The sequence below is a fragment of the Vitis riparia genome, chromosome 4, assembly GCF_004353265.1.
Source record: "Vitis riparia cultivar Riparia Gloire de Montpellier isolate 1030 chromosome 4, EGFV_Vit.rip_1.0, whole genome shotgun sequence".
NCBI lineage: Eukaryota > Viridiplantae > Streptophyta > Magnoliopsida > Vitales > Vitaceae > Vitis > Vitis riparia.
This window is the reverse complement of record NC_048434.1, coordinates 15441332-15459747: the sequence shown is the minus strand read 5'-3', so window position 1 is coordinate 15459747 and position 18416 is coordinate 15441332. Positions and strand designations below refer to the sequence as shown.

Genomic DNA, 18416 nt, shown 5'->3' with positions numbered 1-18416 from the left:
AATAACTTTATTGTTTTTCTTTTGTATAAAACTATATTTTTTTTTCCTAAATTTTTCACTAGGAAAATAGATTCCAAATCAAGTTGACCTAATACATTAAATTCGCTAAACAACTTATCAATTTAAAAAATAAATTTTGCATAAAAAAAATCAATTTCAACTACACATGAACCAAAACTAGTATTAAATGACTTTCTCTTATGCTTATAATACATTTTTATAAATTTTCTCATTAAGCAAAGGAACTTCAAATCAAGAAAAACTTAATGTTTGAATTCGTTAATGAATGTAGTAATTTATAAAACTAATTTGGAACTCAAAAATGGATCATTTAATACAAAAATAAAAATATATATATAAAATGATAGAGATACAAAATTAGTCCATAACAAGTGATGATTTTACTTTTTCTTATACTTTTCCAATTTTTCTTACTAAATGACAATGTAAATTAAGGAAAATGAGATTAAGAGCAACTTCATATTTTGAATTCTTTAATGAATCTACTCATTTTTAAGAATAATTTCGAATTAAAAAAAAAACAATTAATAGTAGATTGAATCTAAATCGATTGTACATCAAGAAAAACCACATCAAGAGAGACTTCATATTTTAGATTCTTTAATGAATCTAATAATTTTTAACAATAATTTAAAATTCAAAAGCCTAATTGATTTTTTTAATTAAAAATAGATAATAATAATAATAATATTTTAAAATAACAATGCAAATATTTTATTTAAAATAATTGAGTAATAAATTGTATACATATAATAAAAAAATTTTACTTAAAAAAATTAAATTATGCTTTTATAAAGATGTTTTACCCATTTTTTATAATATCCATTAAAATAGTTTTATGTTTTTTTTAATAAAAATAAATACCTTATAATTTTATTATTATATTAGTATCTGTATTTTACTAAAAACTATTGATTTTTAATTTATTTATAATTATAAAACCATTTTTATTTTTAATAAGATATTAATTAATTTAACTAATATTAATACAAACAAAAATTTTAATGTTTTTAGAAAACTAAAATAGGAAAATTATTTTTAAAAACACTTCTCTCTTCGGAAAAACTGTTTTTAAAAATAAAATGCCAAACCAATTAATTATAAAAATAATTTTAAGTTATTTTAAAAGTCAGGGCCTAAAATCATCCCCTAAAAGTGTAATCAATATTTGTAACTAAATCAAACTATACTCTATGAAAAATTTGTGTATGACATACTGTAAAATAATCCCTTCCATAGCAGGAATAGATTTTGAAATAGAGGAAATTTCATCAATGTACCTAGTGGGGCATTTTCTTTTTCAAGAATGTTTGCTTTGATAGAAAATTTTACAAATGAAAATATGTCCACTAGAAAATATAATTTTTATTATATTTGGTTTTTTTTTTTTTAATACTATCTCTACTATAACTATTTCTTTCCTTTCCCTAGTACTTTTCCTCCAATCCAAACAAGAGATGTGAAGGGAAAACAATCTGATATTCGCATCAAGCACAACAATACTAAAACCCAAATTAAAAGTGTAATAAGCTTCTCTTCTACAATTACATTACATCTTTCTCAAAGACAGACTCCGAAAAATTTACAAGAACAAAGAGGAGGAAAGACTTAAAATCCATCACATACTACTGTTCAAGTGAACGAACAAGCAGAGCTTAAGAAATGGTCCCATACCAGTTTTAAGGTGTCTTTAAGCTGATCAGAAACTGACTCCACTTCAACCTTCTGTTCCTGAAAATTGAAACCCAACAAGGCCATGAAGAAATTACAGATTAGCAGCTAATCCGGTGGGTTTAGCATTCCATGGAAACAAAATGGTAAACCAAGCGGAGGGGGGCACAACTCGAGCAGGATAAGTCTGATAGTCAACCCAAGTTCCACCCACAAAAAGATCACATTTGCCCGAAAGCCCAACCCAACCCAAACTTTTTCCCAAGCTCAGGTTAAAATCGAGTTAAGCCCGGATCAGAGAAAAATGTATGGGTTATGCTCAGGTTGATCAAGCTGGAGAGATTATGCAGGTTTGTCAAGTCAAAACTAGGGTTCAAGTGTTAATTAAATTCCTAAAGTTAACTAAGGTTTAAATATCATTAGTTAAATAATATAGTATAAAATTTAATTATTTATGATACACACGTATATAGTATTTGGGTTGCCCAATGTCCCAACCCAAATTTAATTCAGGTTAGCTTTTTTAGTCCAAGCTCAACCCAAATTGCAAAAAATGCTACCCAAATATGCCCAAAATCAGGTTGGGATCGAGTTGGGTTGGGTTGAACCCGCCCAAATTGCACTCCCACCAAGCAACCATGATCATATAACTCAACGCTCATTCAAAAACTGGGTTCATCCACATCCAAACTTCTGTCTAATCGATATCATCCTGAACCATCATAAAACTTTCATGCTTTTCAAGGATTACCGATGATATGAGGTCATCAGCTAATTTTTATTTTGAGGACACAAGCCACTGATGATTTCTTCTACATAGAAAATGAAATACAAAACTAAAAAGGAATGTTGACAAAAACTTGGTGTCTGGGAATGGAACTTGCTCTAACAAATTTGCCCAAGAAAATATGCATGTTGAAAATAAAATGAAGAATATGATGTTTTGAAAATATTCGGATAAGTTTAAAGTTTAATAAGCTGTTAGGTTTTGGGTAAGATGGACAGGCATGCAGACAAATCACAAATGATTAAATAAGTGGAGTTGAGCTACCAACTTTACTAAAAGTGTAAGTTGTTAGGATTTGGACTCACAACGTATAAAATGCTCTAAAAAAAACTATTGAGCTATACTGTACACAAGAATGTCAGGTAACTCAGCATTAGTCAAGTATGATTAAGGGATTTGTCAACCACAAAAAATCAGATAGAGCAGATCATTTGATCCTCATACTAAGCATGCAATAGGTCAACACATCATTTTTTATCCGCATAATAAGCATGCACTAGGGTTACAGTATCTCATCTGCAGAAAAACGGTACTTACCCGTAATTGTGATACTAATCCTGTCATCTTCAGAGTAATTTCCCTTGCCACTTCCCCTGCTGATGTCCTGAAGTCAAATCGATCGGCATCCCTCACTCTAAGCCTCACTGATGAGTTTGTATAAGCTTTAGCTTTGATGTGCCAGGCACCAATAACACTGTATCGATCTCCAGAAGACTCCTTCCCAAAGGGCCATCTCAACCCACCCTTCACATCTGGATCGAGAATGGCAGAGCTAATCAGATTGCTTATACTCTGCTTCTCGTCATCCTGGAAAAGTGTATTTGGTTAGACCAACCACAAATCACATTTTAGAAAGACAAATGTGTGCAACAAGGAAAAACTCTTATATGGTAGCCATCTCCAGACCCTCGAATGTTTTTGGACTGCCACTTCAACCCAATTTTAAATATTAGACAAATTGAATCAATGCCACAGTTTGCTGCTGGCTGTGTGCTGGAAAAGAAAAAGAGACAAATTTGGATCTAAAATTTTTCATCATGCAGAACTCGAGAAAAATAAAACCAACACTACTATTTTACTGGAGTACAAACTACTAGGCTAACCACAACAACAGAAGAATTAAGTCAAAATTGTGTTCTTTTCCTTCCCACAAAACTCAACAGAAAATTTTTGTATTTTGAACCAATAAGAAATTGTGAAAGAGGAGAGAGAGAGAGAGAGAGAGAGAGAGAGAGTTCTTTTCTAATAGAATTAATATTTTTCATATGTAGGTCATTTAATAGGCATTTGTAACTTAGAAGATCAGTATAAAAATTATATATCGAGTTAAATGTTAGCAAGCAGCCATTATAGTGAAAATATAGCAATTTATCATAACAGGAACTGTTCAAACCATTTTCATGCATTACTTTTCACGTTATTGTGACGTGGTTCACTCTATCATAGTGGTGGCTTGCTATAGTTTCTTAATCCTAATTTTTAGTCAGGAGTCTTTCCTTAAGTAACCAGGCGATTAAGTGCTTTTAGAAACTTTCTAGTTTTGTAAAATCTCTAGTTCCTATATGCTCACCATTATTTAACTTAATCTTGCAAGAATTTTGTAGTAAATAAATATTAATAGCACAGAAAAAATAAAGAATTTAAAGTGGATAGAATTTGATTGGTCTATAGAGTAAGGGATAATGGCAGATTGTAGATGGGAATTGACTAAAAGCAAAGTTCAACCTCAACTTTCAGGCTGCAGAGGAAAAAAGGAATATGATGAAGTAGATAAACTTAAATCAGTAAAGTCATCTTACACAATGATTGCTGGATACGACTCAAAAGTGAAAAATGCAAGAAACTGAGTCATCTACAACCAGACATGAGAAAGCATATTTATATGGAAAATCTTATATCCAAAGCATGACTTTCAAGTCCACAAAGTAGTTGGAATAACCTGTGCAACAATATATACTGTTATAGCTAAGTCATAAAGGTAATCCAATCTAGAGTTTGGTTTAGGAAATTGCAAAGAAAGAAAATATTATCCTGAATATTTCATGGAGCTTGAAAAAATAAATAAATAAATAAACCTCAGGCTACAATTCTTTCAGCTTGTCAAGGAAAATAGAATCAGGAAAAGTGTCTAGGCCAGTGGACAAGAGTGCATATAGTGTGATAATGATAAGCTTTAAAGAATTTGCAAAAGAAAAAAAAAATGAGATATGATATACAGTGTACACCCAGGAAACAGAATCCCAAAATAAAAGGGCAGCTACCTTCGACTTTTCTTTCATTAAGTGTAGATTGTTATCAACCAAAGTATTTATAATTTTGTGCTGCAAAGACATTGATAATGGAGTTATCCACTACTATTTCCATAATTTACAGTCCCAAAAAGCCATATCAAGATTAATGTCTTTGTTTCTTTTTTCCACTTTCATAAAATTTTCACGTATAAGCAAATACCAGCTAGAGAGACAAAGATAGTGCCTAGACAATGAAATAATGCTAAATAGCACTCATCAGATGATCCATTTATGCACATAGCAGCAAAGTAACTTACAGTCAGAGATGTTAAGACCCCCTTGGTAGATAGCATCAACCTCAGGTCAAGATTCTTATCAAGACAAGATATGTCTATGACCAGATGACGAACTTGATTTAATTCAATCTACAAGAACAATGGTCATATTTCAATGTAAGCCACCTTAAACAAACTCCATTAAAGACCAAAAGGAGAAGTAGAATTGAAGAGAAAGAAATAGAGTTTTGGGAGGTAACATAGTCAAAGTAAATTACACCTACATGAGATACTTAATATTCTCCCAAAAGTTGCCAGTGCAAAACCAGATAGCATGTTGAGAACAACATCACATAGACATTTTTCTTTTTAAGTAAAATAAAATATACTGTGGGCAAGAATCAGAAAACTTGCCTTATAGAGTTTGAGCTTTTTTCATCTTGAGTTACAGAGCATTTGCATGAAATAGTGGAATCTGGTCTGGTGATGTCAGACAACTATACAATGCAAGGAAACAAATTTGAGAAGTCAGTAGCAAATTGTTCAAAAGATTAAGAACTGTAAAACTACTAGAGAGGTTTAAGAAAAGAACTACCTTTATGTGGTATAACTCCTTTTCCTCCTCAAAATTGACTCCAATCTTTGGTACAACTCCATCTATAATATTTTTGACATAAGAAGATGGCACGTTTGTATAAAATTGCCTCTTCAATTGTCTTAATTTGACTTCTGTTACTAAATTCTTCCTAACAGATTCTGTTCCAACTGAAGGGTCACTGCATCATAAAGATTTATTTAATATATGTTTGTCCAGCTTCTTCTAAGTACAACTAGAGTGAAAGTAAAACATGCTTTCTTCTGTTGCGAAAGCTAATATAGTAATATGAATTTGCAGTTATGTCAACAGTCACCTAACAAAAATAGAAAGGCTTATGCATGGTCCTTTTTGTAGTAATTAACTTTCTAAATCAAGGAAGAGTACAACTAGGATTTTCTTTGCACAATCAGATGAAAACATCTTGACATGTCGTTTTAGTGATACTTGCAATGATGATGAGTAATTGAGGGAAAAATAGGACCAACTACCTTGATAAGAAAGGGCAACTAAGACTGATGGTACATTTCTGTCCTAGAATCTATGTCAAAGGGTCAGCCTCTTCATCCCAAAAAACATGATCGGAATCTTTCCGCAATTTTTCCCCAGCATCCACACTAGGCAGGCATCCACATATGGTGGGCAGCCAAGAACATCAGACTTACACAATGGGGTGCACATTTGGGCTAAATGTACTGCCCTCTCTTAGCATAAGAAGGAGAATAAGCCACAGAGACATAGGCAGACATATCATCCTCTTTGCATGATTGCATCCTAAGGAACATGAGGTGTTTTACAACGAGTGATAATAGATGATTAATCCATGTAAAATCATACTTGAATGTCATGCTAGTGTAAATGGCAGTTATCTATTCATTCATGTAGCATGCAAAAAAGTGAGGCATCATAAATGATCCTGTGTGGTAATCTTATCTAAAACCTCCCAAACAAAAATGGTGGCTTAGGGTAGCACTGATACCATCTTAACTATATTTGCAGGGAATTGGTCCCACCAACTATCAACCAATGATCCAAAGAAGATAACACCTACGTGTTCCCAGACCAGAAGACCGAAATTGTGCTGTCATCACTAAATGGCCATCCTGTCCTAGCATCAGGGAATCCAACTTCAAACATTGCAGATTCCTATGAAAATGTGGCAAAAAAGGTCAAAGGTCTTCCAGTGATGAGTTAATCATCATCTTTTTATCCTGCTGCCGTGCAGAATCAATCAAGAAGTTGACAAAGAGGCAATGAACATATTTATTTTGTTCAATAGCAAGTGAGGGAGGATATAAGTCCACCCAGTTTTTTTGAACTCCAAACTATAATTTACTCATCCACATTGATTCTTTTGAACTCATAAACCTTAACTTTCCAGAGATAATATGATGCAAAGTGTTTCAATCCGGAACTTCTACAATCAATTGGAAGGCATCTTAGATTCTTAGGTCTATTTATGGTGCCCAAGGAGTTAACATTATTTATGTTCATGAGGGAAAAGAAGCCAACATTCTTTATATCTAGTTATTTTGTAAAAGGAGTAATTAGGGCGTGCAAGTAGATAGTGGCTGCTTAGGAAAGTCAAATGGTCATTAATGATCATAACTATGATGTCCAACTGTAAACATTATAATTGGGACACATTACCTATTGGAATTAGCATGACATGCTTCGAATGCATGGCTCACATGACCAAACATGATTGAATATATTCTCTTTCTCACACAAGATATGTTATGATCTTATGTGATTTTACATTACAATATCCTAAGATTGCTAGGTTGATCTAGAAAATCAGCTAAAGATGTTGAGAATCTCCCTTTTTACGAGGGATGATTCTCATGATCTAAGATGATTATTAGCCTCAATTAAAGAGGTATAAAGCCTCAATATAAGAGAACAGGTAGCAGCCAGGGTATAATTTCACCATGGCAATATGGTACAACTGTTCATTCATATTGCCACGTCTCCACCGGCAATGATTTTGATTTTAAAAATAAAAGAAAAAAATGACTCCTTAGCATTCAAACTCATGTAGCTTTTTCAATCCACTGTCACTAATGAAGATACTTCCTCCCATTAGCAAGTATCCTAGTTTTTGAAAGCTGGTTCCTAAGGTGAGTGATTCACAATCAAAACTCCAAACTTGACTTTTTTCTTTGCCATGCAACTCTAATTCAGAAGATTAGGTATCAAAGCCTCACTCAACATGGGGAACAACAAAGCACAAAAACTTTTTTGTTCAATTTGATCTACAAAAGGCAAAAGGAGGAAATGGCATCTCAATTATTGGATTTGCCAGTGCCCATGGAAATCATAGTCCATTAAAAAAATGACTTTTGTTGGAGAGCTTAATACACATTGTGGGCTCAAAACAGCTTTAGATTTTAAGAAAGTCAGTTGTCCAACATCGTATCAGGGCCTCATTTGCTTGGAATTGTGTATCCAAACCTCACCACATTGTTCATTTCCTCAATTTATTGAACCCACATGTAAGGCTAAGGGAGACTGTCTTCAAAACTTTATAGCTTAAGCTTTTAGGAAAATTAGTTGTCCAACAACTTTCAAAAAATCATTTTAGAGGAATTATGTTAAATGAGGAAAAGGTGTTGGAGATCATGATATGATACATCATGGAACCAAATCCTAACAACATAAGCTTTTAGGAAAATTGGTTGTCCAACAACTTTCAAAGTGTCATTTTAGAGGAATTATATCAAATGAGAGAGGGTGTTGGAAAGAAAAATATACATCGTGGGCCCAAATCCTAACAGCTTAAACTTTTTAAGAAATTGATTGTCCAACAATTTTCAAAGAATCATTTAGAGGAATTATATCAAATGAAGATAGACCTAAAACCCCAAACCAAAACACTAATGTGGCCACCTATGCAAGTCTACACTCATTGAAGCTTGAATTTGAAAAGTTTAATGATGAAAATCTAATACACTGGTTATCACACACTAAACATTTCTTTGCTATTGTCAAAACCCTGGAAAATTAGTACATGGACATTGCATACTCACTTTGAAGGAGACTTCAGACCTGGTTCAATTGATACAAGCCAATCGGCCCAACAGGAGAAACTCACTCAGAATGCACTGCTGTTAGTTTGCTCCTCTCAAAATGAGCAGTATTTCAATCCAACATTGTTACCTCTGCGGGATGCCGAGGGATTCTGGAGTAACTTATACCAATAGACAATAGAGAAAAAAGAAAATATATGAAATCCCATACTAACTCCAAAGGCCTCCATTTATCCTCAAAGATTCAAGCTAGCATTTTCTCCAACCAAATCACCCATGATAAAGCAAGATCGGCGACACACCAAAGAGCCCTAGCCCTAGTTCTTAATTTCCTTTTATGACAGCATGCCCACATTTTTCTATAACATTATGACCATAAAATCTATCAAATATTTGGCTATAAAATGCTAGCACAAGACAGCAATGTAAGGCATCCATAGTTTCAACAAATGCCTTATATCGCAATGATTAAATCAAGAAGATGAGCATATAAGAATGTAGTAAGAAATAGACACTTCATTCAGAGGGCGGCTGCTCCTTAGGCAAATCAAGAGACTCCAACAAGCAATCCATAGTTGAGGGAAAAGATAAAAAATTGTAACTACTAGATGTTGAACCACAAGAGTCCTCATGTTTAAGGCAAACCTCTATAAGAGAGTGATAAAGACAGAAAAATACTAGTTCATGGTAATTTGAAGTTGTTGGACAATTCACACTCTTCAGATTTCAAATTTTAATTAGTCTACAAAGAAATAAAATGGTACATATTATATAACATTGTTTAACATGTGAATGAACAGTTTGACTAACATTGAACTCTACATTTCAATAGCTGATCCCACAAAAATTGATTAAAGCACAGACATTTTATTTAGAAAAGATGTTAATCAAGCCATGTAACCAAAGAAGCAATAGCCAATCGATCAATGGAAGCAAGATCACTTACCCATGAAAAAGAATTTTTCCAAATTTAGCAGTCAGTGATGGTTTTACTTCTTCCACATTGTTGACCTCCATCTCATTCCTCACATTTTCAAAATAAGAAAGTAGGTCTTGTTGAACATTTTCTGCCACATATACCCATGGGCTTTTTGAAATGTTTCCTCCTGCATCACTATTCTCTTTGAAGGAAAACGAAAAATGCCATTGAGTCAGACATGTCCTTAATTCAAGCAATGCATAGAGCACAAATCAAGATAAAACTAACAAGGGCCAAATAATAAACCTTTTCCTCGACGACTATCAACTAAAGTTAGCGGCTTCTCTCTTGTTTTGCGCTCCATGGATCCCAAGGAAGTCGGCTCCAGACCAACATAAGCAGGAAACTGGTTATCATCTGTCAGACCAACAACACACCATCTAGATAATGAATGGTTCGCATAAACAATTTTCCTTTCCTTCAAAGCTCGTTTCTCCTTCCTCCTATCTACATTAGATCCAGATGAGCTCAGATTTAGATTTTTACTAAATTGAGGAACGAGAGAATCTGGAGTAGGGGATGGCGTGGATGCATCCGTCAAATGCCTCTTATGTGGAGGGATATAAGCCATTACCCAAATACCAAATTATGTATTCACTTGAATTCCTAAAAGTGAAAAATCACAAGAAGAGAAATTTTATGGGATTAAGAACATGAATTATGGTCTAGTTTACAAAAAGTACATTCTTAAAGAACATCCTCAAAGAAAATGACTACTTGAAATGAAACTTTTTTGCCATTATTCTCCCAATCCTCTTCAAACAATAGATGCACCAGTAGTTCATTTAATTAAAGCTAATATATTCTCCAAACTCCAAACCACGAGAATTCATTCACCTCAACTCTTAAAACAAGATGGGCACTGATGTCTTATTTGATTAAAATCAGACAAGTTGAAGTTAAACCCCACATAAGCAGAAGCAACATTAAGATCATCAAAATAGGAAAGCAAGGTAAGTAGTAAAGCAGAAACTAATGAAACTTGGAATTTTTCCCCTCGTTTCAGAAGAAATTGAGCAATAAAGAGACACAAACTGCCAGAACTGAATCACAGTTTACATTGTAAGTGAATCTCAATCATGGATTAGTACCTAAAGATGACCCACAAATGCAATCTTTCCCAACTTTTCTATTCTCAATTTTTCAACAAACAAACAAAGAACATGCAAAAATAATGCAACTCTCTCCCAAACAGTTCAATATATGCAAGCCCCAAGAAAATGATATCAGCACTCTCCCAACATGGCAAATAAAGTCTTATCCATACTTTTGAAATTTAAGCTATTAACCAAACCCAAACAACAATCTAAAAAGAGAATTGAGAGAAATGAGAGATAAAGACAAAATGTTCTAATGTGGAAAATTCCCAAAGAGATAAAAAAAAACCGTAGGTTAATCACAATTACTACATCCACTATGAAGAAAATATTGAGTACAAGGTTTTACCTAACCCAAGACCTCCAACCTCTCCCAGACTGCTTGTTTGGTAACTTAGGAAATTAGCTTCAAACATCTTCATGCGGAACCCTTTGGAGTCATTTCCAAGCATGATTTGGGTCTCTCCTTAATACCCACACAAGAAGATATTTGGGTTTTTCCATAAAAGATAAAGAAAATGAGAGTAGGAATGGAGAACAACTCTGAATCAACCCATTTTGATGGAAAATTTTCCACTAGAATGAGATTTTCAGCTCAAATGCTCGTAAACTTTCCCCAAAAACAAACAACCCCCCACCTAAAAAAATAAAATGAAATAAAATTGGCAAATGATTCGAAGCTCAAGGAACAACACTCAACTCTCATTGTCATCTATCCCTAATTCTAGAAATGAGTTTAAATAGTAGGTATTCAACCCTTATCCAATGGCTTAGATTGTTTTAAAGAAAGGTGAAATTATATATGTTGTGATCGAAACTTGATTGATCCAACATCAGCCTGAAACTTTAGGAGTGATAGTTGTTCTATCACCCTTCAATGTATCAATCAAGCCTGAAGCCAATTGGCTTAAAACAAAAGTTTTGACATCCATTAAGCTTCCAATCCTATTTTTTGACAAAAATATAACTATTTAAGAACTTGGATGATCAATTTTTACACTCATTGACAATCTCAAATAACTTATCATTTCATCTAGTTATTATCAATCGCAAATATCTTTGAAATGGCAAAAGTCTGAAAGGTGGATTCAAAGTATCCGAGTTGAAAGTACACAATGGAAAATTTGACCTAGAATTGCCAAGACACAAGGACACTCGTATAATCATCACGTTTTTTCCTCTTTTGAAGGTATTGAATGCATCAAATAGCATCAATAGTATATAAACACCTCCAAAACCAGTGGTTCCCAAAGATCATAGATGCAGTAATATCCATGGATGAAACTAAACCTAACCATTTGGAAAACAGACTATTCTCTGGTTGGTTGCTGCAAAGTGGTAAGAAAAGGAAAGAAAAAAAAAACAGACAAAAGAAGAGCTTCCATTCTAAGTGGGTCTAATACACCTATATATTTTAGTAAAGATTCAAAATCCCAGTTTTCTGAATTTTCTTGACGACCAACAGAGTGGTAAGCTCCAAAATACAAAATACAGCTGCTTTTCCAGAATTGATTTGATTCGGAAGTCCAATTCCCGCGGAATTGATTTCGTTGATTCAGGTTTTTTGTGCTCAAATCCAACTACAAAGCCTTTAAACAGTCCCCAGTTCCAAACCCAAGGCTTCAATTGCAACCAAGCAGAACCACAGTAAAAAGAGATAGATTCAATTGGCTTAGTTGGTTTTGTATCCTTTTTTCCAATTTTTTTTTTTTTTTCCTTCTTTGTTTCCTTTTCCAAGCAACCAAACAGATGATCGAAATAGAGAGAAAAAAAAGTAAAAAGGAGAAAACAAAAAATGCAATCAAAGCTTCTTCTAAATCGGATCCAATTCTATACAATCTAAACCAACGGCCGGCAATTTCAAATACAAGGCCCCAATTCCATGCAACCAAACAGACTCGAAGATAAATAGATTAAATTTGGCTTAGGTGAGTTGGGTTTTCTTGTTCTTTTTTTCTTTTTTTTTTTCTTGCCTTTTCTAAGCAATCAAACACCTAATAAATGTAATATATATATTAATAAAAATAAAAATGAATTAGAAAATAGGTGAAATGGTGAGAGAATCTTACCAGAGTTGCTTCTGAGAGTGGCAAACCCCAGTTCTCAAAGCAGACGGCTTTTAAGATCACTGAAAATGAACAACTGACGTGGCACGGTTACCGCAATTGTAATTCATATTTTATTTGACGTGGCAATTTCTCTGATGACGTGGCATTATTATGTTGACGTAGCTCCCTCAGAAAAATTAAACTTTGTATCGTCTGACTCTCACTCTGCCATTTAATTAAGCCAATTGTTTAATACAATGACCTAAGGTGCCGTTCCCAAATATTTTCTATCTTTTACTTTTAAAAATAAAAATTACTATGTAAATATAAAAATTCTTATTTAAAATATAAAATTTATTGTGCTATTAAATTTTTTTCTCAAAACATTTAAAATACAAAAAAAAAAAAAAATCTTTCTTAAATTTTTAATTTTTAATTTTTTTTTATAAGTTCACAACATATCTAAGGTACTTTTTGTGTAATAATTATGATATTTTATAAAAAAAAAATATTTTATTTTTAAAAATTTTAAATTTAAAATGTATCTAAACATGTACTATAGAAGTTTCTTGATTTACTTCTATAAACCACAATTTTTATCAAAATATTTACACTTAAGTCAACAACATGCATCATGTGAACCTAATAATAATAAGTCCTTAAGGCTTCATATCAAAATGTGTGGATAGGGTTAGAGGATGAGTCACTTGGTTTAAACATTTGTGGTAATAAAGTTATTGATAATGAGCATCCATCGGGTTAACACTAAGGTGGTGTTTGTTTTTTTACTTAATTCTTAATAAAATCTTAATGCTTAATAGTGTTAAATATTACGTTGTTTGTTTTTGTAGTATTTTATTTCTATTAAGTATTAAAAAATAAAGAAAAACTAATATGTTTTTTTTTATTTAAAAAAATTATATATTTTAGTTTTTTATATTTAGTAAAAAGTTTATAATACGTTATGAAAAAGTAGAAAAACAAACAACCTAAATTATGAAAATAAATTACTTTCAGCAAAAAGCCAAAAAAACAAACACCGTCTAATTTGTTTGCTTATATTTGTTGAATTAAAAAAAAAGTTTAAACTAAACAAATAAGAATGTAACTAAAGAATGATGATTAAAAGGCTTGATGTAACAAACAAACAAGTAAAAGGAAAAATCCAAAGGTATTCAAGTCCATTGAAAGAAAGCAAAGATGATTAGAAAGTCTATCCATGAATAAATTATATCTTAAAATCAAGTTAAATCTTGGAATCTAATTTGGCAAATTTAGTTTAGATCTCAAGTGTGTAAAATTTACTTTTGATCTTTTGTTTCTATTATTAACAGTCAAGCAAAAGGTCATCTATGAGGTTCTTCTTCAATCTCTATGCACAATTAATCAAAATTGTAGCTAATGACTCAAGTACAGCATTCATTGTCCCTTTATTTAGAAAGAATACAGTTTTTTATAATGAAAAACCAAAGACTTAAAATAAAAGCATGTATAGAACAGTTTATACATGAAAATCTTTTCTATTCAACTTGTAGATTCTCCTTAGATTTCAACTACAAAGGATTAAACTAGGTTAGCCATTGATCAAGTTATCACAAGCACTAAATAACCCTCCATAAGCATCTACTAAATCTTTATTAGGGATGAACTACAAAGAGAATTTATTTTTAACTAATATTAAATTCAAAACATAAGTGAACCATAAGCATAGTTTACCTCTTTTCTTTGCAAATTCCTTAAATGTGTTGTCCATCTTCCTTGCAATTGTTGGGATAAAACCCTTTAAAGTAAGACATAATATAACAAATTTAGACTTAATTTTTCACTATTTTATCCATTAATTGCATTAAGATTTACTTGAACATTCAAGTTTACATCACTTGAATTGTACATTACCAGGGTGAATTAAGAGTTGTATAAAAGATCCAAGTTATGAGTTCCTTACAAGTTGATGAGTTGTTAACAACCAATTCATTGATTTAGGCAATCTATCTAAGTTTATAGTGCACTAGTTTCTAATTGGAATGGTGACTTGTCTTGGTCATTGGGATGAGTTTCTAATTAGGCGTACATTGGTATGTATGGTAAATCGTACATTAGATAGGACCCATGGTGAATCTTGACCTTGGATATCAAGTAATCATGATTTCACCAAGTTACTATGCTACATGCAAGGTTTGACATATGATAAACACAGATATATAGGTACTTGAATTTTATAAATATATCGGAAATATCAGAGAAATATCAGTGGATATTTTGACAAAAATATCGATAAGGCAAAAATTATTCAAAATTCATGGAAATATTTGGAGAAACTACAAAAAATGAAAAAATAAATTAAAATAAACATGTTAAAGTTGTTTTTTAAGTATAATTGATATAGGTATGGTTAAAGAGAAAAATATCAGTGAGCAAGGATATGTCGGTATTAATAATTTATTATTTATCAAATCAAATTAATTTTAATTTATAAAATATTACTACTTAATTTATTTATTTTTAGTATTTTTTTGAATAAATTTATATTTTTAATATTTTAAAATAAAAATATTCAAAATTAAATAAAATTAAAAGGATAAATATAAAAAATTTCAAAAGTGAAGTGATATTAATTTTTTTAAATTGGATTAATGAGATAAATGATGATACATTTAATATTTAAACTATAATTTATTTAATTTAAATGCATTCAATAATACAAAATAAATGATGATACATATGTGAATTTTTAATATTTAATTATCATATAAATGATATTAAAAAATGTTTGTTAAGAAAATTATAATGATGGTTTTTATACATTTATTAATTAATCAAATAAAATTTTATATGAAATAATTAAAATTTATTTAGTTATTTATTAATAGTGAACTTTAACATATTTATTATCATTTTATATTAACAAATGAGCACTTGGCCCAATGGCAATCAAGCAACATGGTAGCATTGACCGCGAGCGAGAAGGCAGCATATTAGTCCATTGATTGATCGAAAAAATCGGTAAATTTCCCAAAAAATTGCCAATAATTGTCAATGACTTTTACTATTAAGGTCTCAATGACTTTGACTTATAGATGATACATATATATTTTTTATGAATTAGATCCTTATTTATTAAGGCAAATGATAATGGGTATTCTTAAGATAAGCACCATGATATCTCATGGGTTTAAAATAATATGTCTCCTTAGGTGATATTAAGAATTTGTGATCATAAAATTTGTAGTCTCATAGTAATTCTTTTAGTAGAATTTGATATGTGCTCTTAATAAGTTAGAGTATGTTGGTTGATCACATAGTAAGAGGATTTGAAACTCAAGAATTATGAAGGTAATCTTGAAAAATTGATAGCATTTCCCTCGCTAAATTGCAGACACTAGTTCATGGGGAATCTGCATGTAATGAATGATAGGTTATGAATTGTATATTATTAATACATGCAATACTCATAGGTTTTGTTTGTTTGTATTTTTTTTTAATTATTATTTTATTTTATTTTTATTTATTAACATGGTGTCATTTTGGCACGATTATAATTTAGATTATCGGAATATAACATAAGATAGGATAAAAAAGGAGTTAACACATCCTATCGCATGTTTGATTGGTAATGAGATGTGATAAGTTATCTCACTACTTATCTTACGATTAATCAAACCAAATGTGACATAGCATAATTATAGAGATATATATAATTTATTCTCAATTTAAAAAATATTCATCAAATATATTATAAAATAATACTAATATATGCTTTATTTATACATATATATATATATATACACTACCTACCAAAGTACGAACTGTTTTTCACTTTTTAATTTCCAAAAATATCCTTATCAATACTAATAATCAATTTAAATAAGAATTTAATCTTTTCATTTAGTTAGGGTTTTAATTACTTGATGTAATGGAAACCATTCCTGAAATTATTATCACAAACGTAAAAGGTAATTTAAAATTTAATCTTTTCCATACTCATAATCAACTTAAATGAAAATTTAATCTTTTCATTTTGTTAAGGTTAATGGAAGCCATTCCTAAAATTGTCATCACAGTAAAGAAAAATTTAATCTTTTCATTTGCCTCCAACTTCTATTCCATCAACTGTTTCAATAGGATTTAATTTAAGGTTTTAATTATTTGATTTAACACAAATTTATATGTTCATAACTTCATTTTGATTTTATATTCAAATTTAATACTTCATTTTAATTTTATATTTAAATTCAATCCTGAAACTGCTCTCAAGAAACTATAAAGGAAATGTTAATGTATGGGGAAACCTCTCAAATTAGGCATTCATCTTTAGCACAGCAGTTCGACTTCTATGGCACAACTACTCCATTCTTCATCATGTTCGACGAAGTGTCTCATGATCCACTCATATGATGTTTATCAGTTTCAACCATTGATTTTGGTTTATTTATAATATGTATAAAGAGAAGTCTGGTTAAGGTAGGAGATCCTGGCAAAATGTTTTCCCGATTTCGAATTTAGAATTGTTTTTTCGATTTTGGATTTAGAATTGAAATGAAGGACAATTAGGGTTTGTTTGGAACTCTCCCACAAATCAAGGTTTTTTTTTTTTTTCCTTAATAATAAATTTGAAGTATTTTAAATCATATTTGAGTATATTTTGAGAAAATAAATAAAATGTATTTAATGCTCATATTTATTATTAAATTTTTTTCTTCTTATCCTAACCTATCTTTCATTTCTTCAATGACCTAAATTAATTTTTTAAGTGTAATAGTGATTTTCATTCATTTTGAGATATTTAAATCTTTTAAACTTTTATATTTAGTTAAATAATAATAACATTTATTATATTATAGATAATTATTGAATAAAAAGTTTCATCACTCATTTACATTATTTATTTAAACAAATTTAAATTTTATTAAGAAAATTACAACATTGTTTTAAAAATATTAAGACTTTGATATAAAATTTACTAAAATGATGGAAAATTTTCTATTGAGATTTTAATTCTTATTTTTTAAAAATATTTTTTGAACATAACTTATTTTTCCTTTATATTTTTTCCCATTGATTGAATAATTTGATATATTAGATATTTTTTTTGATATAAAATTATTTAATTTAATTTGGATTCTATTTTCTATATTTATAAATAAAAAATAAAAAAATTTACAAAATATATAATGGTTTTTAAAAACGAATTAAAAGTATAAATTTTAAAAATATTTTTTGACAACATAATATAAGTCAATAATTTTTCCATAAGAATTTTTAAATTTAATATAAATTTTTTATTTTTTATTTTTTGAAAAGAAAGCATATGAAAACCCATCATTAATTTTTTATTTACTCACTTTTTTCATTCAAAAAATGTCTTAAAGTTATCATTTTCATTCTCTTTAAAACCACACTATTAATATAATTAATGTTATAAAATTTTATCATTAAAAGTTTGAAAACTTTTCAATTTCTTATCTGTAGGACCTCAAGTGCTACCAACTCTCCTAAAAGTAATTGATGCCAAGAAATGTGCATATTTTAACCTTACAATGTATTAACCTAAGCGTCTACTATATTTGAACACAATAGGAGTTGATGGATGTGGCCAACGTTCTAGTTTGCCAACATTATCCATTATAAATTTTATTCTTTTTAAACTCTATTAATATTGATTAATGATATAAAAATTTATCAT

At 30.4% G+C, this 18416-nt stretch overlaps 1 pseudogene; it reads right to left on the bottom strand.

Annotated features, from left to right (window-relative positions):
- Positions 1–1481: 1481 nt before the first annotated feature.
- LOC117913557 lies at positions 1482–10192 on the bottom strand (annotated as a pseudogene).
- Positions 10193–18416: the final 8224 nt, after the last annotated feature.